Below are 24000 nucleotides of genomic sequence, written 5' to 3' on the forward strand. Positions count from 1 at the left end.
GCAAATACAAAGTTAATCTAATTCGCATACTCACTTATCGTTGTTTCCTGATTTGCTCCACGCCATTCTTACTACAATCTGCTGTTGATGATCTACGAAAACTTCTACAAAATGGTTACCCTAAAGAAACAATAAACTTTAACGTCAACGACGTCTTGAACAGGAATAGGAACAAACAAACAATCTCTGTCTCTACAGTTCCGAAGAAAGATTCATTGTTTTGTCGCCTTATCTGGGTTCACAGTCCAACTATTCTCGTAACGTCTTAGATCATGTGTATATAATTTCTTCTCGATTGTTGAACTTAGGATCTTTCAGAACAATTGCAAGATAAAATCCTTTTTTCCTTACTCAAACGTTAGCAGAGAGAAGTTGTTACTATATTAATACACCTTCATAATCTCTCGATTTTAACAATCAACACCTGTCAGTGCTTTATTGTTACTTTAAGATCGTTTTTCATCTTAATATAGTACCCAGATCTCTTTGTTTCGTAAAGGTATAAGAAAACTTTGAAAATGTAACGGTTACTTTTGAGAATGTATGTAGAGAAGCATACCAAACGTCAAATTTATATAAAATGCATTTTTTATAATTGTTTATCTACGCTGTTTGTCTTTTATTCTTAATCAACATAAGGTAGTTTTAGAATTGTGCCTAACATTTGGCCCTTCTGTTTACTACTTATGATTTCATCGTTGTGTTGAGTCCCTTACCGCGGTTATACGATACAGATGGGTAGTGTGTTCTTTTGTCAGAATCCCTGGCTTGCATTGGTGAAGGTCCAAAGACAGATCTTTAGATAATTTTACCCTTCCCCATTCCCTTCTCATCACTATTGTGGAAGGAACGAAGTCTGTATGCGGTAGAACGTCTGATTCAGCGAGGTTACAAGACCCTGGGGACTGTGGAAACCTACAGGGGAGCCCTGGGGGAAGGTTCATCCCCAGATTCTTTGACCTTTCACAGGAAGTCGGGGTTGATAAGGATTCAGTACGGCAGCCACTAGCCTTGCCCGAAAATGGGGTAGATATAGCTCTTCATTTTTATGGTAGCAGGTAGTTCTTTTTCAAGGACATAAGAAGCAAATTGATCACATTTCTCAAAACAAAAGAGGCTTCAATCACGCTTCACATTAGTTAATAAAATCACGATTCACGATGCAAGAAAAAAGAAATTAACGTTTCACGAGAAATAAAAGGGTCCGGTCACGGCTCACGAAAATACCCTATACGCCCCTCTTACGTGATCGTAAAAAAGATCATTTCAAAGCACTCAAAGGGATCAGTCAAACTGCCGTGATTGCAGATCACGCAGTAAAAACAGGTCACAACATAAAATGGGACCATTTTCAAGTTTTAGCAAATGGTAGCTCTGATTTGCATTGTAAAATAAAGGAAACTTTATTAATACGTGACCTTAAACTAGCGTGAAACGAAACGTTGGCAGTGAAAAACTGTGGCTTTATTAAACGGTTAGTTTTCACTGCTATCTATTTATCTTACTATTTTTATCTTATTCCCTCTAGTTACCAGTCCTCTTAATTTTATATATATCATATCCGTCACTTCTGAATATGTATATTGTAGCAGACGAAACGTCAAGTCAAAAGTAAAGTGCGCTTTATCATTACGTTTGTAGCCGCTGTTTGTCTTATGTTTTTGATTAAGTTGAGACATATTACCCATGGAAAAGGTCATGTATGGGGGATGCCCTCCCTTCCCACTTTATTTTCTCTTGTTCTAATATAATTGTCTTAAGGGGTAAATCTAAGGCTTAGACCTCGCTGAATCAGACGTTCTATCACATACAGACTTCGTTCCTTCCACAATAGTGATGAGAAAGGAAGGAGGAGGGGTAAAATTATCTAAAGATCTGTCTTTGGACCTTCACCAATGCAAGCCAGGGATTCTGACAAAAGAACACACTACCCATCTTTATCGTATAACTGCGGTAAGGGACTCAACACAACGATGAAATCATAAGTAGTAAAAAAAGAAGGGCCAAATGTTAGGCACAATTCTAAAGCCTCCTTATGTTGATTAAAAATTTTCCTCTTGGAAAATATTTTGCGAATTCCTTCAATGAATTCTCTCTTTCAAACGTAAAATTCAAAAGAATATTTAACCTTGAATGAGGCCAAAAGGACCAATTTGCAATCAAACAAAAGAATACTAAAATAGCCCCCATTTTGGAATAAGGTGTATACTGTGCATACTGTTCCTGTGTGCCCATCGTTCCTGTGTATCCACTGTTTCTCTGTGCCTACCGTTCTTCTGTTCGTCTGTGCCCCCTATGCCCACAGTCCCCTGGGCCCAGTGTTCCTGGGTGCCTATATACTGTTCTTCTGTGTCTACTGTTGTTCTTTGTCCACTGTTCCTCTATTCCTTTGTGCCCACTGTTCCTCTATGTCTACAGTTCTTTAGTGCCCACTGTTCCTCTATTTTGGTCTACTTTTCCTGAGCTTTCTGTTCCTCACTGCTTTCATGCAATGATTAACGATTTCAGTTCCCGGTGTATGTGTAATGATTTTAATCATTACACATATACATTTCAGAGCCAGGAATATTCATAAAGATGATAGGAATTTTTAGTTGCGTTCTTTCTGGCAAATGATAAATAAGTAGATATAGTTTTTAACGTCAGAAACAGATTTGTTTTTTCGCTATAGCGTAAAATGAAGTTTATTTGGAAAGCAAATAATATTTCTTTAACTGATTCCTGGTTAACCCAATTTAGGGAGTTACCATAATGAGGAAGCGTGGAACCTCCGGAACTCAGGGAACCAAAAACTGGCTGTTTCTTGGCTAGTTACTTGTAACTTGTAATGTTCACAACCTTGCAGATATTAATCTAATAGGAAAGTAAGGAAAATGTTCGTTCGAAATTCCTTTTTTGAAATTGGTGGTTTCAACTTACGTTTAGGGTTGCTAAGGCAATGCAAACGGCTGCAAACCTTGATCCCTGTTCGAAAGCTTTCCGCCATTAGGCCATGATGAGAGATCACCATGTGACCAGGTCTAGTTCACCGCGGGTTACCCCCTTCCACGATCAGCCAGTTATGGCAGATAACGACAAACAAGACAAACAAAAAACTGTGCAAAACTTCAAAGAAACAATAGTCTAGCGTTGTTTTGGAGAAAAAAGGCGTTTTTGAACTGGTTCTGCGGGTTCCGTCGGTTCCGGAGGTTCCGCGGTCCACGGTTCTTCATTTTAAGGCGCCTGCCAACGAGGAAACATTGTTGCGGAAACATTGTTTCCCCGAAATGTTTCCTTGGCGCGCAAACGAGGAAACATTTGCTGAGGAAGCAAATGTTGCTTCAGCAACAGATGTTTCCTGGGTCCGCAAACGGGAAAACATTCGCTTCCGCAATAATGTTTCGGCAACATTGTTTCCTCGTTTGCGGGCGCCTTTAGTGACACCCCTAATTTATTGACATTGTTTGCGATATTTGAGGTTCACGTGTTCGCAAGTTTGTGTTCGCATCTCGAAGATGTTTAGATTTTCAATTACAAACTCTGTTTTGATTGGCCACTCAAGGTCATTGTGTAAATAGTTCACCCTGACTGAAGTCAAAACCCTGACTGAAGTCGAAATAGATACGTTTCTGAAACGAAACAAAAAATAAGTAGTGCTTCGTCTCTGGACTGAGCAGCTCTGAGTATGATGAGAAGTATGCCGCATTCGAGCTCGATCCCCTTGCCTGCTTCTTCTAGTGTTGGAGTTACCGGGATTACCATTTGGAGCATTTTTCTTTTTTATTTTCGGATTGGCTCAGCCAGCATTACTTCTGGGAAAATTCAGTTTCAGCGCCTTCAACAGTGTTCCAGATACAAGTGAGGTCTCGGATCAATAACCCGACAAAGAAAGTTTCCTAAGCCGACAGATGAAATGTAAATAAATATTCAGTGAATATTCAGTTAAATATTACAACAAAATTTTTCTAGTGTTCTGTGGTCTGGACTGAGATCTGAAGACTTTGTACGCCCCAAGTTTTTGACGTCTGCACGAGCACTTTGAGATTAAATTTGAGCTGCAAACGTTGCTGACCTGGTGTCCCAATCCAGCATCCATCTTCGAACAGTCATTGCAAGCCTCACCGGGAACTTAAAAAGGGTAAGTAGTTTATATTAATCCGAAGGAGGACCTCCCCCATGTATCCCGGAAATGAAAGCAGTGTATATCATTAAAAAAGAGACCGAAGAAATATTTTACAACCTCTTGGAACAGCACTGAACGGCTTTTCATCCACTGTACTGACATTTCATGTAAATTCATATTGATGAATTAGTGACAGCACAGAGTGTGAGAATTGTGCCAAACATTTGACCCTTCTGTCTACAGCTTATGATTTGATCATTGTGTTGATTCCTTTATCGTTATACGATCACTTTACGATGCAAATGAGTCGTGTGTTCTTTTGTGAGAAACTTGCGTTGGTGAACGTCCAGAAACAGATCTTTTAAACTATGATAATATTACCCCTCCCTCCTCCTTCCTCAGTCAACACTATTGTGGAGGGAACGAAGTCTGTATTCCATATCAATAAAAGAAATAAAAATAAAATAAAATAAAGTCTGATGAGTGATGTAGCGAGGTCGAATTTTAGATTTAACCTTAAAATTATTTTAGAATCAATGGTCCATTTGATAAACTCACGAGGTAAAATTACCAGTAATTTATTAAGCCTATGTTCTGTCTCAGTATTTTGTGACCTCTTACGCTTGTGACAAAAACCAATGTTAGTTAAGCTCAAAAACAGTAGAGGAGCTTCTTTCGTCTGGAGGAGCTTCTTTGCGACAAGCCTATTGACCTGCGTTACTGAAACTTGATCTTATTGTTACCATCGACAATCCATCCAGGCAAGTTTTCAGTTCATGGTTTGTCAATTGAGATAAAGAGGCAATGAAGTTCGCGTTTTGAAGAGGATCCTTAAAGCAGATGAACGCTTACCCAAACGCTAAGCACGAAAGCGTCTTCCACCCTCCTACGGTACCTGTCTCGCGTGGGGGATAAGACACCCCTCGCGGCTTCGCGGCTCACTCGCACGACATCTCGCGGCTTACATTTTCCTGATACTTCAACATTAGGCCATGATTTCTCTGTTCTCTGTTTAAGGGGATTACCTTCATTTACCTGCAAAAGTTTTATTTGGAGAGAGGTTTGTGACTGGTCGATACTGAACGTCACTTCGCGATGCCGCCTCCATGTTTGCTGGAAAAACCTGTTCCTAAAAATAAATTTACTCAGGAAAGGGTTGACTCAAGGAATTAGTGGAGATAGATGCTCTCCTTGATGAACTCCTGGCTGCCTTCATGTAACGTAACATTTCGTTTAGTTCCAAAATCATCTTAGTTATTATTCGCGTAACAGAGCATGTTCAACTTGCGTCATGTTATCAATCAATCAATCAATTGGTTGGCCGCAATATACCTATGTGCATGGAATAAAATTCCACAAATTTTACTGCAAGGGTGGGGAGAGAAAAGAATATAATTCAGTCACATCGAGGATGATGATTGAATAAATAATTTTTAGCTTTTTCTTTTCCCATGCTTTTTATTTATTTTATTATTTCGAAAATGGCCTATTCTTAACCTTGGATTATATCAGATACTACTTAAAAACTACATAAAACTATAATTAACTATAACATTATGATATAAGCTTCGTCGCCCTCACTATCTAACCTTTGCGTTATCACTAGTAATAGGATCTTCGAGTGAAATAGCTTTCGTGAATAGTCCTGGACTTTTCTTACACTACAATCTTCCTTTGTCCCGGCTAGGAAGATCCTGTCGATCCTGCACAACTAAACTGAGTCAGAAAACATATGCCGCTAGGCCTACAATAGGATAATCCACCTTCTTGGATTCAACCTCGTTCCCAGGGTCAACGATAATGGAGACCCTGGGAACGAGGTTGTTTTGGATCTTCCTCGTGCTGGATATTACAGACTCTAGGCGCACACGTGAAAGTGGATTGAGATTTAAGCCGTTGCAAGGCTCCAGGATGTAGCCATGCCGCAGAAGAGACTTATTTCAGTGAGTTGTTGTCGTTGTCAAAACTATCTAATTTTTGCGTATTTCTGCAAGCCGATAGGTCCACTATTGTGTTTGCAAAGTCAAGAACAGGAGATCATTTTTTATTGCGTAATTCCATCCGTCTTGAAAATATCACCCTGATATCTGGGATTAAAGCCACTTCTGGTTTCTTATGATAAAGGCATTGTCTGTCGATTTTTGGAATTTAAAAAAGCATCGAATAAATGAACGCTTCATTCTTTCGTTCTTGAATCAGGCATTTCCTGCAGACCTATTTGTTGACAACTACGGACTCTGTAACACTCATGGAAACTTAGACACAAGGGGTCGTGTTCTCAAAAGAGCAAAGCACTTTTAAGCGTCCAACTCACTAAGTTTGCGTTATGTCGAGTCTCCTTTGGTTGTGTATGGGTGCAAGCGAGTCCTGCTTCGTGGAAGAGAATTGGGATCGCACGTGAACGTGGTGAAAAAAAAAACATAAAACGTATGTTGTTGTATTGAGACTCGTTTTATCGAGTGCAGGTACCGACGTTTCCTAGAAAAGGTGAGTGATACATTTGGATAAATTAAACTTATTTAAACACTGGTGTCACAGTAGGTTAATTATTTGGCGCGAAACATATTCATTAGAAAGTGAAAGTATACTTGGCGGAAACGAAGTAGACTGCACTGTACTCTCTTCTGCGAGAGTTTCTGTCACTGGTCATCGACTTCTGTAACCTGAAAGCTGTGAATCGGAAAAAAAAGGAAACCTAAACCCCGACCTAGTGAGACCGATTAAGACTAGCCACGGCTCTTTGCGATGAGTGAGAAAACCTTAGGAAAAAGAAACGAGGCGAAACGAGGTAATGCGTGTGCATTTACAACGGACGCTTTCCATTTAACGGAATTTTCCAGACTTTCAGCTGAAAATTCCGGAAAAGATCTTGTTGCATTGAATTTCCACTAGAGGTTTTCGAAAATTCCGTTAAATGGAAAGTGTGCAATTCTACGAGCAGTCCTTCTTTCGCCGCTTATTTACCCGAGCGCGCGGAGAAAACACGCACGTGAAAAAATGGCCGCGAGGGAAATTTGGATTCGATTTGGAGCGAGCGCTCGGAGGGAAAAAGGGACTGCTCAAAGTTTATTTTGCATCGGGAAGATTGAAGCGCTTCATCGAACGTAAAGCCGACATATTCTTAACCTCAATTAGATCGGAATCCATTGTCAGTTGTGTCTAGTTGATATATACTCTCGCACTAACATTTGCATACGACGAAGATAAGTGACGTTTTCCTAATGCTAAGTAAACACGCTTTTTGCTGCCAAAACAAAAGAGAGCACAGATTGATTTTGATTAATGTTTTAATAAAACATTTCAGACATGTGCGGTATGTTTTGACTCATTGCTATCGGATATAACCTGCTTGGTAGCGGTTTCCTTGATATGACCTCTGGCAAACAGAGTATATCGGATCCCAGCACAGCCGTGTTCGAAGATTGAATGCCCCATTTAAATTAAGAGGATCTTTCCTTGTCGCGTCAGATAGACAGTGGGTCAAGGCATTTACTTACTTTAGCTGCTGTCATTAACGATTTAAAGAAGTAGTGCGATATAATTTCATACGCAACTGCAACATTCAACTGGGCAACGGTGGCTCACTGTTTTCCCGCCAACATTTCATACAAGCAATTCAGGAGGAAAGTCAAAATGGGGAGCACTTATTTCCTTATTGTTTTTCTTTTGTAATAATTTTTGGGGAAGAGGGAGGCCTAAGCATCTTAGAGAGGTAGATTTATAGTTAATGTTCCTTTAAATCTTACAGCAATGATTGAAAGAGCCTTCTTTACGAATTTTCCCGCCTTTTGAGAATTTTACCGCATCATTGCACATGGCCATGTTGACTTATTCGCGCGCGAGATACATGCTATTATTGCCCGCGAATACATCGCCATCACCGAAATTAGAGGCTTTTAGCAGGCTGAGTTTTACATCTCAGATTCTTTTAAGGTGTCAAACGGTATTTTCCTGAGCCTCGAATTGCCTTTTTCAGGCCCGTGGGCTGGTTTTCGCCTGGGTGGGTTCTTTTTCGCTTAAAACGGACCTTTAATGTTAACAGTGTCACACAAAATTAAACTTACCGCTATTTCAGAAGATTTTCCAGTTGAAGTCGACGGGGGTGTAACCCAGCATAACAGTCTACTACAGTGTCCAAGTCCACAGGAGTAGTGTAGTGAATGTGCAAAAGCGCAAAATGAGACAAGCGGCGATCTTTTCCCATCGATGCACGCATGTAGTTATTCAGTCGTCGCAATGTGCTTGCGCTTCGTTCGCATTCGCATGATGTGACTGGAATTGTGCAGGCAATTTGGAGAAGAATGCTAATATTTGGAAAGAGGGCAGCATCACAATCTTTGCCGATTGCCACAGCATGTGAAGCTGGCCTTAATTGCGGTTCCATTGCTAAGTATCGACTTCTCCATCGCGTAAGTTCCATTTCGAACAACTCAGGGGACGGGAGATCATCAGTGTAAGTGTTAACAGCCGCATTGAGGTTGACATTTCTTGAACAGAGAACACTTGGAACGAGGCCAAGTAGTGATGTGGCAACTTTTGCTGAAGGCGAAAACTGCTCTTCGATACACATGATAATATGATCAAGTAAAGGAATTGCCACGTTTCTTTGGAAATGCTCTCCAGGAGTTTGGGCCTCAGTATTGGAGCGATGCTGTTGTCTTGATGTCAATCGGGGCATTTCGGTAACAGTACCCACCTTCTCAGCCATTGAAACGCATTGATTGTAAATACGGGAAAAGTTTGTGCCACAATCTTCCCTTTCCTCTCGGTAGAAACTTCCAACTTCTTGTCATGGGCCTCCACAATGTCAACAGTTGCTATCTGAAGCTTAACAGTGATTTCAGCCAAGTGAGCCACATACTGGTACATTGTCATAAATACGACAATGAACTCGAAGGACGTAATACTTGCCAAAATTTGTTGAGCTTCATTGCGATTCGCTGGATCCCAGTCAGCATACATATCACCATACTTGGGAATGTGGCGTTTGAAACCAATCATCGCGAGAGCCTGTGCTATGAAAACAAAAGCTTGGTAAAAATGTTGATAAGTAGTGTGCAGTTCTGCCCATCTTGTCTTGCACAAGTCCTCTTTCTCTTTCTTACATTAACTTGTGCATAACAATAAGCTCAAGAAGGCCACTTCTCTTAGGACTTTTAAGAAAGAAACGACAGCAATTTTTTAGACGTTCAATGACATTGTGCACCTGAGGTAATGCACATGACTTACTGATTACAAGGTTGAGGCAGTGTCCATTGCAGTGCACATACGTGGCTAATGGTGCCTCCTTCTTTATCCGTCCTTTTACGCCTGATGTGCTGGATGACATGTTGCTTGCACCATCGTATCCTTGGCCACGCATGTTCGTTACTGGTACGTTTTTCTCTTTCAGGAAAGCTAGGATGTTCTCTGCAATCTTTTCACCTGTTATCCTTTCTAGTTTGATAATTGTTAAAAATTCCTCTCTTACATCTTTCTTCTCATCGAATCGACGAACCGAGCACAAATAGTAAGATGTTCTTCGTTGTGCGACGTTACTTCATCAGCTAAGATAGAGTAATAGGTTGCAGCATTTAAATCATCCAGTATGCCCTTCATAATGTGCTTGCCCATGACCTCAATCAATTCATTCTGTGTCTGGGGTGACAAGTGTGTCACACAACGCATTGCTGGAGTTTCTAAATGATTTTTCAACACACTGTCATGCACTGCTAACAACTTGGGTAAGGCAAGAAAATTTCCAGGGTTTTCAGGCGTGTCAAGATTTTCAACATCACCTCTCAAAGCAATACACTGCCTACCACAAAACAGCACTGCTCGGTTTATAGACTTAAGAACCTCGCGGTTTCGCTCGATATTTTCGGCCTTACTGGAATCAATTTGGGCTGAGATTGCTGTATGTGGGTGCTCAACAGCTCAGTCGTTTAAGATTGTAAGCTTGCTCTATGGCCCTCTGATGATCTGCAGAGTGTTCGTGTTCTTTAACTTTCTCGCTTTTTTGTTTCACTTTCGAAATGGTTTGGTGACAAACTTGCTTTTTGATGCATCGGAACAGAAAATAGCACAAACTGTACAGAAAACACTATCAACACGTTCACTGTACATCATTCAGGGGTGCTGTGACAACCACTCTAAACGAAAACTACGTTTGCAACCAGCAAGGTACTGAGTGGGGAATGCCTTTTCTTTAAGTTGCTCCTTGGGAATTGTCAAGAGGTGATACTTTCGAGACATGGTTAGAGTCATCATTGCGTAAGAAAATTCCTTCAGTGTTTTCGCTTTGTAAAAGATTTCACCAATATCTACCTTGCTGGTCTCTTGATGCTGACAGACATCATAATCATGGGTTGTTGGGTGAGGTGTCCGTAGCAGGAGTAGTCTGCAATGATGGCTGCATCTCATTCTGAACTGAACTATCATTTAACTCTGAAGATCTCTCACCTGTTTTCGACTTTTTTGACAGAAATCTTTCTAACATTTGGCATGAAGCCGCTGCCCGTTTTCTTTCTCTTTCTTTTTCCTCGCGACGCCACATAGTAACAAAGCAAATCAATGGCGATATCCTAGGCCAATGCACTCGATGCTATGTAAGCACAACAGGGCGACCACTCGTTTCAGGCCATTACCGTTCAAAGATGGACGATGGGTCCCAGGCTTAGAAACAACCAAAAGCCAACGGTGTACTGAAATATTTTTACTGGGTTGCCTATGGGCAAACCCAGTCGAGGTCTGCGTTTAGTTTGTTTGTTTGTTTGTTTGTTTGTTTTTTTTTTCGTGTCGGTAAAAGTCTTGCCTGTCAGTCCCCTGGTAAGTGTTGCCTTTGTGTATAGAGCCTTTTGCGCGTATTTTCTTAGGATCGAGAGGGTAGTGGAACTGCGTAGATTTCTCTGGTGGACACAGTAGCCTGCAATGGCGTCGAAAGTCATGCAACGCGAATGGCGTTTTAGTGGATCCTTAAACAAAATATACCCTTATGGAGCTCAATAATGGAAAGTCAGTTGGATAAACTAGGCATGAATCTCAAAAGCGACGAGTACTGGACTTCGACAACAATCTATCGCCCGTCGAGACGAAATCAAAGTGAGCAGTATTTACCTGAAGTACATGGTAATTTGACACAATTGAGTTTCTTGTCTTCACGCACGCAATGAAATAGGAAGAGGTTTTCGCCTCTAAGAGCAAATATGTTGTTTGTTTCAATAAAATTTTCGCTGGAAAAGGATTCTGTGGTATTTTCTGCCTTTGTGAATTATAATATCATGTTGTGTATTGAATTTTCGAGCTTAAGGTTCAAATGTGATATGGGAGAAGTTTTTTAGTATTGCTCTGTAAGCAGGAAGGGTTCACCGGCCTGTTGAAAGCGTGCTTGAGTTTCAACAAAATGAGGACCAAAATCAGTGAAAACTTGTGACGCAGATGAATAATAAAGCAGCTGCTATTTCCAAAATGATGGAATTACCTGGTGATAAATAACGTCGTACGCGTCTTGGAGAGTAAATTTTGACTTTGCATAAACAAGAGTTGGGCGATTGTGATCTTTGTTTTGACTTCGCTCATTTCATTGTCAAACTTTATAACACTTGACAGAAAAAGAAACTTACAAAAACCCGGTATCTTGCCATCATTTGACACAGATGCTTCACTGTTTGGCGAGTAAACATGCCGCGGTAACTTAATCACGACGCCCGCTGAATTCCGGCCATGTCACTTTCGATTTTGCAATTTACTTGAACGTAGCAAAAATCTCCCAAAATGTTTGTCGCTGATCGTAACTTTTTATATTCTATATTCACGGTTCAAAATTAATGTTGTTTTCATGTCGTAAATATTTTATTCTCGATCGACCGTCCGAGAAACTTTCTTCTGCTCTTTCTGAAAACTGTGTATCAATATTTATTTGCTTTTTCATCAATATTTGTTTTGCATAAAGCAAGCTAACAGAATCTGTACCTTGCTGAGTTCGCATTTGTTAGCGTTAATAGTATTTTCGGTCAGGTGTTTCTGTTTTGCATGAGGGGTTTATTGTTTTGGTCTCCCATCCCAACACTAACCCCGCGAAACAGGGCTTGACTTCAGTGAAGTTTAGTATTACAAAATTTTCGGATGCTCATAGGGCACACTTGTGGTGAAATGAAGTTGTGAGGGAACTTGAAAATTATCAACATGTCAGCCCAGAAGCCAATGTTTCTGGCTTCTCTTTTATTTGTTATTCTTCAGAGACTGGAATGCTGTATTTCAATACCACACAATTCAGTGCCTTCTGATTTTCTGTAGCACGTACCACAGGCAAGCCAGTGTATGCTTCACAGGAGCATCTAGTTCTTCACTAAACGGAGTGAATACTAAAGAAAACCAAAGCATGGAGATTTGGAAGCCGCCACAGATCCCAAAATATGGGAAATTTAAGAATAACGAGCTAATTATATGATGTTTTCGTTGGCTAGCTTGTGTAATCCTGATGCCTTTAAGGGCGAGAGTTTGAATACCTCCTTACCATCGTGTCGTGATTCAAAGGCTTCCTATTATAAAATTATCGTCTATTCTTTCCTTTCCACAGTCATCACATTTGCAGGACTAGTGTCACGTTTGTGAGACATTTTTTAAGGGGAAGGGGGGGGGGGGGGGTTGGGGTTTCGAACCCTTACAGCCTACGGGCCTGTGTTTTGGTTCCGCAAAGTCCGTGAGCCCTGATTTTGGATAAGACTTGTGCGTGAAGTGAAAATTAAGTAGTCAAATCAACATGAACTGTGATTTTGGTTCCTGTCTTCTACAATCATGAGTAATGGACCGAAATAGAGTTGAGTTTGCTTCAGACCATGTTGCGCGACCAAAAATAGACTTCGAGATTGTCCGTTTGGAAAAAAATAACCTTTCATCCGTTTCAGTTGAGCAGATGTTCAGGAAGTAAGTTTTCTGAACAAAAACTGCAACTTACTTAAGTGTAGTCTGGTTAAAAAAAAAAAAAACAGCTGAGAGGTAGTTATCACAAGTGTACTTTGGTTCTCAAGGATCAAATCACTTTGGATTTCGGACTTTGGATTGAATTCCTTTGTTTCACTCTGATAAACGAAACGTAGATACCGGTATAGTTTTATTCGCCAAAAAGTCCCAAATTCTTTCGAAGGAACACTGCAACTAGCAAAATCCGTTGTGCTGGTAGGTAGAAAACAAGTCATTATGCTGGTGTAATTATCCTATTTTGAGCTTTAAAACACTATAGATTTGTGAAAACTCTTTGCGTAGTCGACACTGTTTCCGCATGACTATAGCTGGAGAAAAATTAGTGAGGAGGACAAATTTGAGCTTCACAGCTTCTTGAGGACTGTGCTTGCGTTAAATATCCATTTAAAATTAGTTTTTTTTCTAGACCGGCGCTTTTGTCTTCGTATTTTAACTGAAGTAGTTTGAGAGATCGTATCTGAGTGAAAAATAACAACATACCGTTCGTGCCTTGCAATACCTAGAGCAAAAAGAGGGCATTTGCTGTTCTCCAATAACCTTCCCCCTAATCAACAAGACGCTTACCAAGCGTTTGCTTGGGATACCTTAATCAAAGAGAGGGGTAAAAATATAATACCGTAAAGTAAATCTAAATAAACATTCATGAACATTATAAGAGTCTAGACTGCTAGTGTTAGCTGTCCATATTTCAGTTTCAGTTTCCTCTTGCGTTATTTTTTGTTAACAATAATCACTTGAAGTCTCAAGCTTATCTATATAACCAAATGAAACTGCAAATTAAATAATTTCACATAAAATTAACACGATCAGGTCAAATCAAATCATGTGTTCTTTTTTTTATGAGAGTGCCGGGAAACCGTAGTACACGGTGAAAAACTACTTGGAACAAAGTAGACAACCAATAAACGCAACCCACCATTGATCTCACTGATGCACCACACCGGAAAATGTACTGACATTCGGTGCGAGCCACCAGATACGACATGCTCATTGCGTACACTCAAGCCAACAGCTATCGACAACAGAATATGAGGTACCTCATATTCTGTTGCTATATCCATAAACAGAGATGGTGCGATATAGTTCAGTCGTATTGCAATTCAGTTTTAAATTCCAAAAAGAAGACATGATGAATTGCTGTGACGTCAATCTCGTACCAGAGTCCGCTTTTCTTTTGGTCAGCACCAAGAACACGGATACTGGCCACTTCCAATTTATGCGCAGTCGTAGTGAAGGTCCATCTTTGTAACAGCTCACAACCACACTTTTGTTTCAAAATTTTGAGCTTGCGTAGACGAGCCGGAGGTTCGTGGTCTGCGGACTTCCTGCCTACGTACCACAGGTTTTCTAGCAGCAGACTTTCCAAATTGTCGGCCGGAGATGTGAAGCCGCGAGTTGAGAGTAATATCGCGAGAAGGAATCTGGCCTCTGGCCAGGGTAGTGTTCTTGGTGCTGACCAAAAGAAAAGTGGACTCTGGGTACGAGATTGCTGTGGCGCAGATTTTCCACCGTTATTTTCACTTTTGGCATTCAGTTAATAGTTTCGAATCGAGGAGACTTGTGAAACCAGAAAGCGTTTCTTGAGATGTGCTTTCATCTGTTTCACGTGCTGTGAAGAAAATGAGGGAATTGGTAGGTATAGGAATAGGGATTTTGCCCCACAGAGTTCTAACACTATCCAGAATAACTGAGTAGTAGGACATTGCGTCGTTCGATGCCACTTATGCATTCCTTTAACGTCATAATGCTTCTTGTAAGTATGTTAAATCCATGTTGTGAGAAAATCTGTCGAGATTCATAGTACTGAATTGCGATCAAGTGCCCCTTTAACTAGTAGAAAACTCTTTTTTCATCCAGTTGACATTAATTTCCCCAGTGCATCAATAAATATATTGGCCATCGTTCCTGAAATTGCGAAACAGCCACTGCTCTTTATCGAAACCTGATAATAATTTACCACTAATTTTTAAATATTTACAATAATTTAGAGTAGTTGTTGCGTTGAAAGCTTATCACAGCTTTCTAATGAGACAAAACAACAGATAATGTTCTGAATTTGCTGTGAGCATTTGGTTTTCATGTCAGACAGCTGTGGACCACCTTTGCACAGATAGATTCACAAACATGAAACTAAAATCTTTTTTTGTTCCTTTTCAGCGCTGATCCACCTGGACTGGTGTGCTCCGGCCACATCGAGTAATCTCATAATATTTTGATCACCTCTGCCTGTGTAATTTCTTCGATCCTTCGATAGACAACGGCTGTGGGGTAAGTCATTTTGCGATGCAGTCATTTCATCTTCCTACATTTGATCTTTGCGCGACTCTTCTTCAACTTCAGTGGTCATAAAACAACTATCGAATTCAAATTTTTAATATATAGACCGAATATACATGTGGTCACTTTTACTGAGTCGATGTTGAGCATTTGAAATGTTTCCTATCCGATTTTATAAAGCACAACCAATAACAACTAACGACAGCAAGAAAGCTCCCCAAAACAGACGTCTGGGTTTTGAAACAGTGAGCTGTATTTTATTGTTCCACCGAGATGTGATTTTCAATTTCGCTTTTGACGGAAATGTCACCGAAGCGCCTCTTTCCGAGCAAAATTTCTGTTTTCATTAAGCGAAGACTGAAGAAACTTACTTTCAAACAATGGAAGCATTGGTTTTTTTCTGTTACCTCTTTGACTTGTTATATATCGCCGGAAAAATGATGCATGGTATAGGCAAATTGAGGAGGAAAAATGCGCCCCATTAAAATATGCATAAATATTGTATTATTGATATACATTCATCTGTGACCATGGTCAGGTTTCTCGCGATTCGATTTTAATCGTCTCGGGAGCGTAACATGGTCCATTCTGCCATGTTCCTCAGCCACTTTTAAATTGCAAGTGCGGCACATTTTGTCAAATTCTCAGAAGAACCACCAGTTTCTCCAAGATCATCCCATGATCTTTAAAATAAAACTGAAAAGTTAACGTGCCTTATCACGTTATATTGTTGCGCTTCATGATCATTCGTAAATTGATTGAACCTAGGAAAAAGTGACGGGCGATCTTTGAATTCATGCCCATTGTCACGAACATCATGTGATTGTAACCCGTCAATGGACCAATCCTTGAACCTAGAAATTAATTAATTAAGTAATTTATTAAGTCCTTTTCAATCATTTGTCATTCCAATCGATATTGATCATCATCAATGAAAGGGTTTTTAGCAAACTGAAACACGACCAACATGAGCGTAGGAAAACACTGAGTCCTGGAAACCGACAGACGTTTAACACACTGCCACGATTGTGGTAGGCAAATTGCCATCTTTCTCGTTCTGTTAAGGTGATTCCCTAGAAATACAACTTGTCATAGATTTGCGACGAAACTTCGCACACTGTTGAGGCATGTCAAGGAGTTGATAATAATGTAATAAGAAGGGGGGAGGGGGGGGGGGGTCATCGTGCTCGTATCGGTGGTACGACGCTGACGAATCCGGCTTTTAAAGCCACTTTCACAACTGCCGCGCATCCCAATGTTGGACAAATTTACTTCGATTTTATAAATGTAATCAATGATGTAGCACAGAGCCTGATGTCATTCTATCAGGTTAATTCACGTACGTACCTGAAAATGTATTTGAGTGCCTCTGTGAGTACCTAACACTCCAAATAGCTTTAACTTGAGTGTGTGGCTCCTTCCGTACAGTTTTATGAAATTGCCAAAAATCTGGCCATAAATTTTTGCTCATTTTTTTACTACTCCACGAAAACACCGTTCTCAGCAAAATATGAAGTAAAAAATGGGTGTCACCGTACTCGTTCAGAAGAAAATAGCCATTCCTTGTCTGATTATGTTTGGCGTCAATGGAAGTCTGCCATTTTATCAATGTGCGCGAGCCAATGCGCGTTCTAATGAAGAAAAAAATGATACGCAGTAGGTTGCGCAATGCAAAACCAGGAAATCACCTTAATTAAGGACGGTGGTTACTATTGTTATTGCGCATACGTTCTGCGCATCTCGAGAGACTCGGATTTCCTATCGGTGGTGCTTATTAATACAAGGATATTTTTTCGCGGTTCAAAACTATGCGGAGAAAGCAGAACTTAGCAAGTGCTCTTGGTATCCAAAATTTGAAAATTGGGGGTAACCATGCATTTCTCGGGGATAATTAAGCTTCAATTTGGAAAAGAACGCCATACATTGCTTTACATTTTAGAGCTTTTTACAAATATTGTTGATTATATATCTTCGTAAAATGCGAGGTTACCCCCAATTTTCTTTTTGGATTTCAATAACACTTGCTAAGAACTGCCCTTCCTGCATATTCAAAAAAGCCTTTGAATTAGTAGGTACCTTCCGCGACAGTTACCGTTAGGTTTAAGGTAATTCTCATGTAGTGTTTTTCACAATAAGTGAAGCCGCTGGCCAGCATCTTGGCCTTGTTTTCGTTTCTAAGTCACAACTATCCGCTGATTTCAAACTTCTGACGATTGGACGCGAGATATGTAGTTGTGTATGGATCCACTTATTGGTTTTAATGTGCAGGGACTGGTCAAGGGAAACAGTTGTCATGTAAATGACAGTGGCACTAATGTCGGCGAAATTGTTCCAGTGTCCATTGTCGGTTCCATTGCAACAGTCGGAATCAGTGTTGGTAGCAGATAGTGACAGTGAGGGTGTTTGTCTCATTGTGGTAGTGGTGTCACTGCCAGTGTCACCATCTTAGTGCTAGTGAGACATGTCAATGCAAGTTTCGGTGTTTGTAGTGTGCGCCAAGGACTTTTGGTCACTGATATAAATAGAACAAAGATGCACGCGCATCGCAGGTAAATTTGGGTTGTTTATAGCCGAATAAAAGCCCGAATGTGTACAAAAATAGAGTTTAGCCTCGTCTGATGTGACGCGCGAATGACACCGTATCAGTGTCGATGTAGCTGGCCACACTAACGCCAGAAAAATCTTATGGGGATACACTGAGCTCCATTCTTGTGCAAACATTTTAAAACTCAACTCAAGCGAAACTAAACCAAACTTGTCAGTATTACGATAGTGGTATGCGGCACTTTTACGGCCCCTTAATCGAATACGTGAAATGAATTGAAGTCTTTATTTTATGAGGGTTGCACTTCATGAATAGCCGAAGGCTAATTAACTTGTGGCCCTCATGCAATCCGACCAGAATCCAACGCCGGGAACGTCGTGCCCTGCTCTTTTCGAGTAGTGTGTGTGTGGGATCTTTAACGTCGCACGCTGGAATTTATGAGCAAGGGTTGTGAGACGGGACCTACGGTTTATAGTCCTTATCAGAGAAATGTTGAGAGTCTAATCGTGCATTGGAGGATGTAATCACAAAGACAGCACTTTCTCCTCAGCTTTTTTGAAGACATTGAGTGTTCGTCCGGCCGGACTTGAACTCACGACCTCCCGCACGGTAGTCTGACTCTGCCATTGGCATGCTCAGCCATTCTCATCCCCAAAGCCCGCGTTTCTTTTGGTCGACAGCACCAAGAACACGGACTCTGGCCAGGGACAATTTATGCGCAGGCGAAGTGAAAGTCCATTTTTTGTGACTGCAATCACGGTTGTTCCCAATTTCCGAGTCTGCGTAGACGAGTCGGAATTCCATGATTTGCAGACTTCCTGCTTTGGAACTGGAATGAGTTCGTGTTCTTGGCACGAGGACTCTGGGGACGAGAATGATGCTCAGCGAACTGAGCGAACACGGTTGGTTTACCAACTTGCAGGTATCGAGTACCCGGTTTCCAATTAAATATTCAATATTTAAAAGTCAAGTTCAAAATAACATCACTTCTAGGTGAGTTTCCAGTGCACTTTTCTTCTTTGTCTTACATCATTTAAGGTAAGTTATTGGCTTAAATAAAACCATTTTGTTCGACTCAATTTGGCGATACACGAAGGCAAATTTGAGTCCAATTCTATTTATTAATTTTTAGAGTTTCATATTTAATTCCATGGACGCCAATTGCATTTCTGGAATATGCAAGAATATCAAAAGTGATTTCAATATTTTCCCTCGATAACTGAAAGGACACACATTTCATTTATTAGATGCATAAATAATGGGGGACGAACAAAAGAGGCGAAGGAGAGAATATTGAATATTGAATAAAACGTAGGCGTAGAGTTCCCCCAAACCTCAAATAACAATTTCATGGTGTATGAAATAGGAAAAATGCACATTTTACAGCTTCGAGACTTTTCATTTGAGCGAGAGGGACTAGAAATTGGATTGCAATATTGGGGGGTAGAAGATGGTTATATTTTGCTGAATCACCTAGCAATAAAACCTTGGCCCAAACCTTGTTTGTTGTGCAAACAAGATTCTTAAACGTTCACAAGATTGTTATGGTGATTAAAAAGGGAATATCTGGTAAGGTCTATTTTAACGTCCTTCCTCGCTTTTTCTTGGGACCAACTGATATAAGAGAGAACGCCTGCTGACAACATCAGTTGTTCTCGGATGTTTCAGCAAATCGTACCCGATTCTGTAAATACCACTTTTACTTGAGCAACAATTTTGGTTAGTGCGGCTGGCATTTTACATAATATTTCTTTTCGCTTTTGTATCTCGACGGAGATCGTTCAATGTCCGCCCCGAAACCCATGGATTACTGGTTTGAGTAGGAAAAAAATATTTTTAGATCGAAAGTGGCCTTAAGTCACATGCTTTTATGGCGAAAAAGGCAAGATATTTTTCATTGAGCTGTTGCCGGGACACCTTGGCGTGCCAGTATAATGTTCTGTTTATAGGCAATCGATTTCGATATTAAATAACTAAAATTCAACTCCTTTTTAGAAACCAGTGTTACGAAACTAGATCATCAGTCCTGACGAATTACGCTTTGGGCTTTCGTCCTCTCTATTTGTACGTACACTCTTCTTCTGGGCAAAACGAAAATAATTTACACTTAGAATATGCGGTTTCTCGAGTGTTTGCTTCATCTGCATTGGTAGAAACTTTTAACTTGCCTCTGGGTCGTGATTCGGCCTGCACTATCAATGAGAGACATGAGACGCATAGGACCTATAGGTCATCAAAGACTTCATACCCTGGTTTATGTAAGAACACTGATAAAATAAATGATGAATCATCTCTATTTCTCATAATACAGACATGATTTTGTGTCCAGAGACAAACCACTTCACAGTAGATTGGTGCGACACTGCCGGATTCGAAAACCCAGAAACACTTTGTGGAAAAAAAGGGAACGTATACCCCAACCAACTGCGGTGCCGCTAACTCCGGGGGCTGAGTTACGATAACCAATCATGGAAACTAACAATACACACTTAAATCGAACTTAAACTTGGGAGCTGAATTGTTGCTGACCTAGAATGGTTTTCAAATCATAGCGGACTACTATGACTACTATATATGTCTGACACTCTTCTCGTAATCTCTCTCGCTCAGCATCAATGCAGGCAAAAACTATTTCTGTCTATATCGCTTCGCTTTATTGTCAGAAATACTATTTCCTCTATCAAGTCGAATTTTCAAAGCACGACATTTCCGTTTTTGTGAAGGCGCAATGGAAATGGCGTGGTCACGTGAGGCTGTTCAGTGTCCATTCTAGAAATTAGCCAATAAAGAGGGGTGCTCCCCCACTCGGGGGAAAATAAACGGAAAGAGAGACGAACTCTAACGGAAGCGATTATTTCCCTTTAAAACAACGATTTCCAGGTGATAATCTAAGTTTCTGTATTTGAGATGTAAAAATGAAAGCACTTGGGACGTTTATCGGGCCTCGTCTTGCACATTCGTCTTTATCAACTTGCGAATACCACAATTCAACGGAGACCTTGCTTTGCACAACCTCGTTCCCAGGGTCCTCTCTCTTTCTCCCTTGATGGATGAAGAGAGAGCACCCTGGAAATGGGGTTGTTCTTTCCATAAGAAACCAAACGAAACTAAACGAAAGTAATTCGATGTTTTTGGTCGTATGCCGACTCTGTTAGAAAAGAACAAGACGCCAAGTAGGCGTTCATGTGGGATGCACCGATTAAAACAGCAACAGGCAAGGACTGTAAATAAAAATGCTAGTTAACGTTGTTGTTGATATTACGAGTGCTGCATTACCTCAAACCTCTTCTTTCCTTTTTGCTCTGGTTGTGAGGCGCAGAAAAATCGGCCTGGAACACATAAAATTGAAATAAAAATTGCCAGTAAAATTAATGAGTAGTTAGTAGCAGCAATCAACGTATCTTGTCTCTATAACCTTCACTTTCACATCTTGCTCTATAATTCTACAGGGAAAGAACATAAAATTTATAATGCTATGAATGAGTGTTCCAGGGAGAACTGAGAAATATTTGACCTATGCCAGCAATATGCCACTGTACTCTCACCCAAGGAATCAGGAAACATAAAGCTAGGTAATAAAACAGTCAAAGACATGGTACCTCCCAACTGAATACGTTTCATAGAAATCGTATCAAATTCTTAAATGGCCTGTGTTCACGACTAGCACATGATGAACACATAATTAATGAATTGACCGAGTGTGTTGCTTCCATTCGCCTGGGTAGTTCTTGTGTCTTTCAAATAATAAACATCGAGCCACAGTGACAATCTCCACTCCAGAGCTCTTCTCTTTTGCGCATGACTGAGGGAGAGAAGAGCTCTGGGGAACTCTGAAACAAAGTGTCTTCTCATTGGTCTTCGTGAAGAGCAATGAAAAGCGTTTCTGATTGGTGCATTCATGTTAGCACGAGGAGTGAGCTGGCGCCGTAAGGTTCAATTAGCCAATTTTTGACTATAAGAACCCTACGGCGCATTTTTTTCTATATAGAATTTCCCAGAGCCTTGGGTCATGTGCAGACATAAGACCCGAGGCTCTGGTGACGAGAATGGCCACAATGATTGCTTGTTCGGGACCGAAATTAAAAGTTGTAGTGAAATAGCGCTTTGGCCACTAAGCGACACAACTCATTGAAATAATGATTACTTTGTTAAAGACAAAATGACACAATGACCACCGGGCTACTCGATAGATTCAACTTGTTGCGCAATAACCGCAGAGCTATGTAACTCGAAACGTTTATTTGTGACCACAAGCTTTATCCATTTGGTTCGATGTAACGTCGGTAAATTGACTGCTGAGTTTAGCCCGTCGGCAAGACCATAATAATTTCTTCATCGAAAACGAAACATTCGAGTACAAAACCCCTGCATTGCTGTTTGAAATATTCCGACCAGGAGTCGCATACACTTCCCAAAGACTCTGACGAGCATATTAAAAGGTGATTTTACTAAAGAGGAAAAGGCTTTCAAAATCCAAACCAAAATTTGCCTACATGAAAGTGAGGCAAATGCGTGTCAAACTGTGTAGACTAGTGTCGATCCCGTCTGAAGCGAGGCTAGGAATGAAAGCGAGACAAATTTGTGTCCAAACGAAATTCAATTTTTTTCGCAAAAGCAGCGCAGAACACCTATAAACCAGAGGATACCCACAAATTTAGGTTTGCGTTCTCCTGTGTCGAACGCAAATACAACCACTGTTACCCTCACTCTGGCTGATGATGATGTTTGAAGCATGGGGACATGTCCCTTAACTCAAAAGTGTGGTTGCATTTAAAAAAAATAATACTAATCCTTGTGCTATCAAGAACAGGATTCTCTGTTGATTAAATGTTCGTTACAAGCAGATTAATTCAAACCAACCAACCATATTATAGAAAACATAACTGACACCACTGTAAAAGTTTAAAATTGTAATGCTGAACTGATATGATCAACTTGTTTGTTTGTTGAGTTTGGGTTTCATGAAAGCGTCCTTGATTTTGAGTTGATAGAAAGAGGTAACATTATCAACAGCAACAGTTTTGAAACAAGAGACATCACAATTATCCGGACAATTCTTAGAAAAACTAAGATGCTTGAAAATATGAGAAGCCTTATCCCGAAAAGGGTGCTCATTTACGTTTCACCAAAGTAGCGAGCACCACAGCCCTCACAAGTAAATTTGTACACAATACGCGGTTTGGAAGAATCCGGAATAAAAATCTTTTGGCCTAAAAATGTTGAACAGTTTAAAAGATGAATAGTAACACTTGTGCTATCGAGACCATTTCTTAAACAGGTTGTATTTAAATTATACTGCCGCGACCGAAACTGTCGTGATCATTTGCGTTACAGATGTGATTTATGGCATTTTCAAGTTGTGAAATCCGATAAAATACGGTTCTGTTGTTGAGATTAAATAAAGTAATCGAACCATTTGCTGCTTCTGTGTGTTCATGATTTGAAGAATTAACACCGCCATAGCGACAAAAAAGGCCTAATCTGGGTCCACGTTCACTACAGAGTAAAAAGCGGGAATGTTCTAATCCGATCGATTGCTTAAATCAGGATTTTGAAATGTACTTACAGAAATGCAACCCAAATGTCACTTCCGTTCGCGGTATCAAAGTTTGGGGAATTTTGCTCCGGACTAAAATACGGGAAACTATCTTCGACGAATTCAGTCTGAGAAGGTAGTAATTCGAAGAAGGGAAGTAGTATGTGCGTTGGGAAGTCCTCGTGAGCTTTGCCGATTACCTTCGCGCGAAAATAAGGAGTCACCTCATGCAAGTCGTATATCCGACATGACAGTATGAAGCCAAGAGCTTCACGACAAGCACGTGGCTAATTTCCATGACTGCTACGACGACACTCAAGACATTTTTAAACGTGGGCTTGCCGAAGGCATCCGATGTAAAGATATTAAGTTGAAAACAGACTGGCTCCTGACGAAAACGAGAGGTTCATTTAACGCCTATTTCTTTTCTGTTTGAAAAGAAAACATTTGCTTTCCAACTAAGTGGTGCAAGCAACGAAACCGAAAACTTATCGTTCCAAATTAAGACCAAATCTCATGACTTAAAAAAGTGAAAGCACTTTGATTGTTCCGTCATAGCTAAGAAGCAGGGAGTGCCCC

General features: G+C 40.4%; 1 protein-coding gene across 5 annotated transcripts in view; it reads left to right on the top strand.

The window, feature by feature from the left end:
• Positions 1 to 24000, top strand: part of LOC137997755 (uncharacterized) — a 121205-nt gene that overhangs the window by 10833 nt on the left and 86372 nt on the right. For 2 of the 5 annotated variants that reach the window (XM_068843984.1, XM_068843970.1), the window contains exons 3-4: positions 3949 to 4117; positions 15221 to 15331. The gene's annotated coding sequence lies outside the window, so the exon portion shown is untranslated. Of the gene's footprint in view, positions 1 to 3948; positions 4118 to 5954; positions 6046 to 6301; positions 6590 to 6704; positions 6891 to 14664; positions 14696 to 15220; positions 15332 to 24000 lie in introns of those variants that run through there. The other 3 variants (XM_068843973.1, XM_068843972.1, XM_068843974.1) reach the window with 3 other exon arrangements.

Source organism: Montipora foliosa, chromosome 3, assembly GCF_036669935.1.
Source record: "Montipora foliosa isolate CH-2021 chromosome 3, ASM3666993v2, whole genome shotgun sequence".
In the NCBI taxonomy this organism is placed as follows: Eukaryota; Metazoa; Cnidaria; class Anthozoa; order Scleractinia; family Acroporidae; genus Montipora; species Montipora foliosa.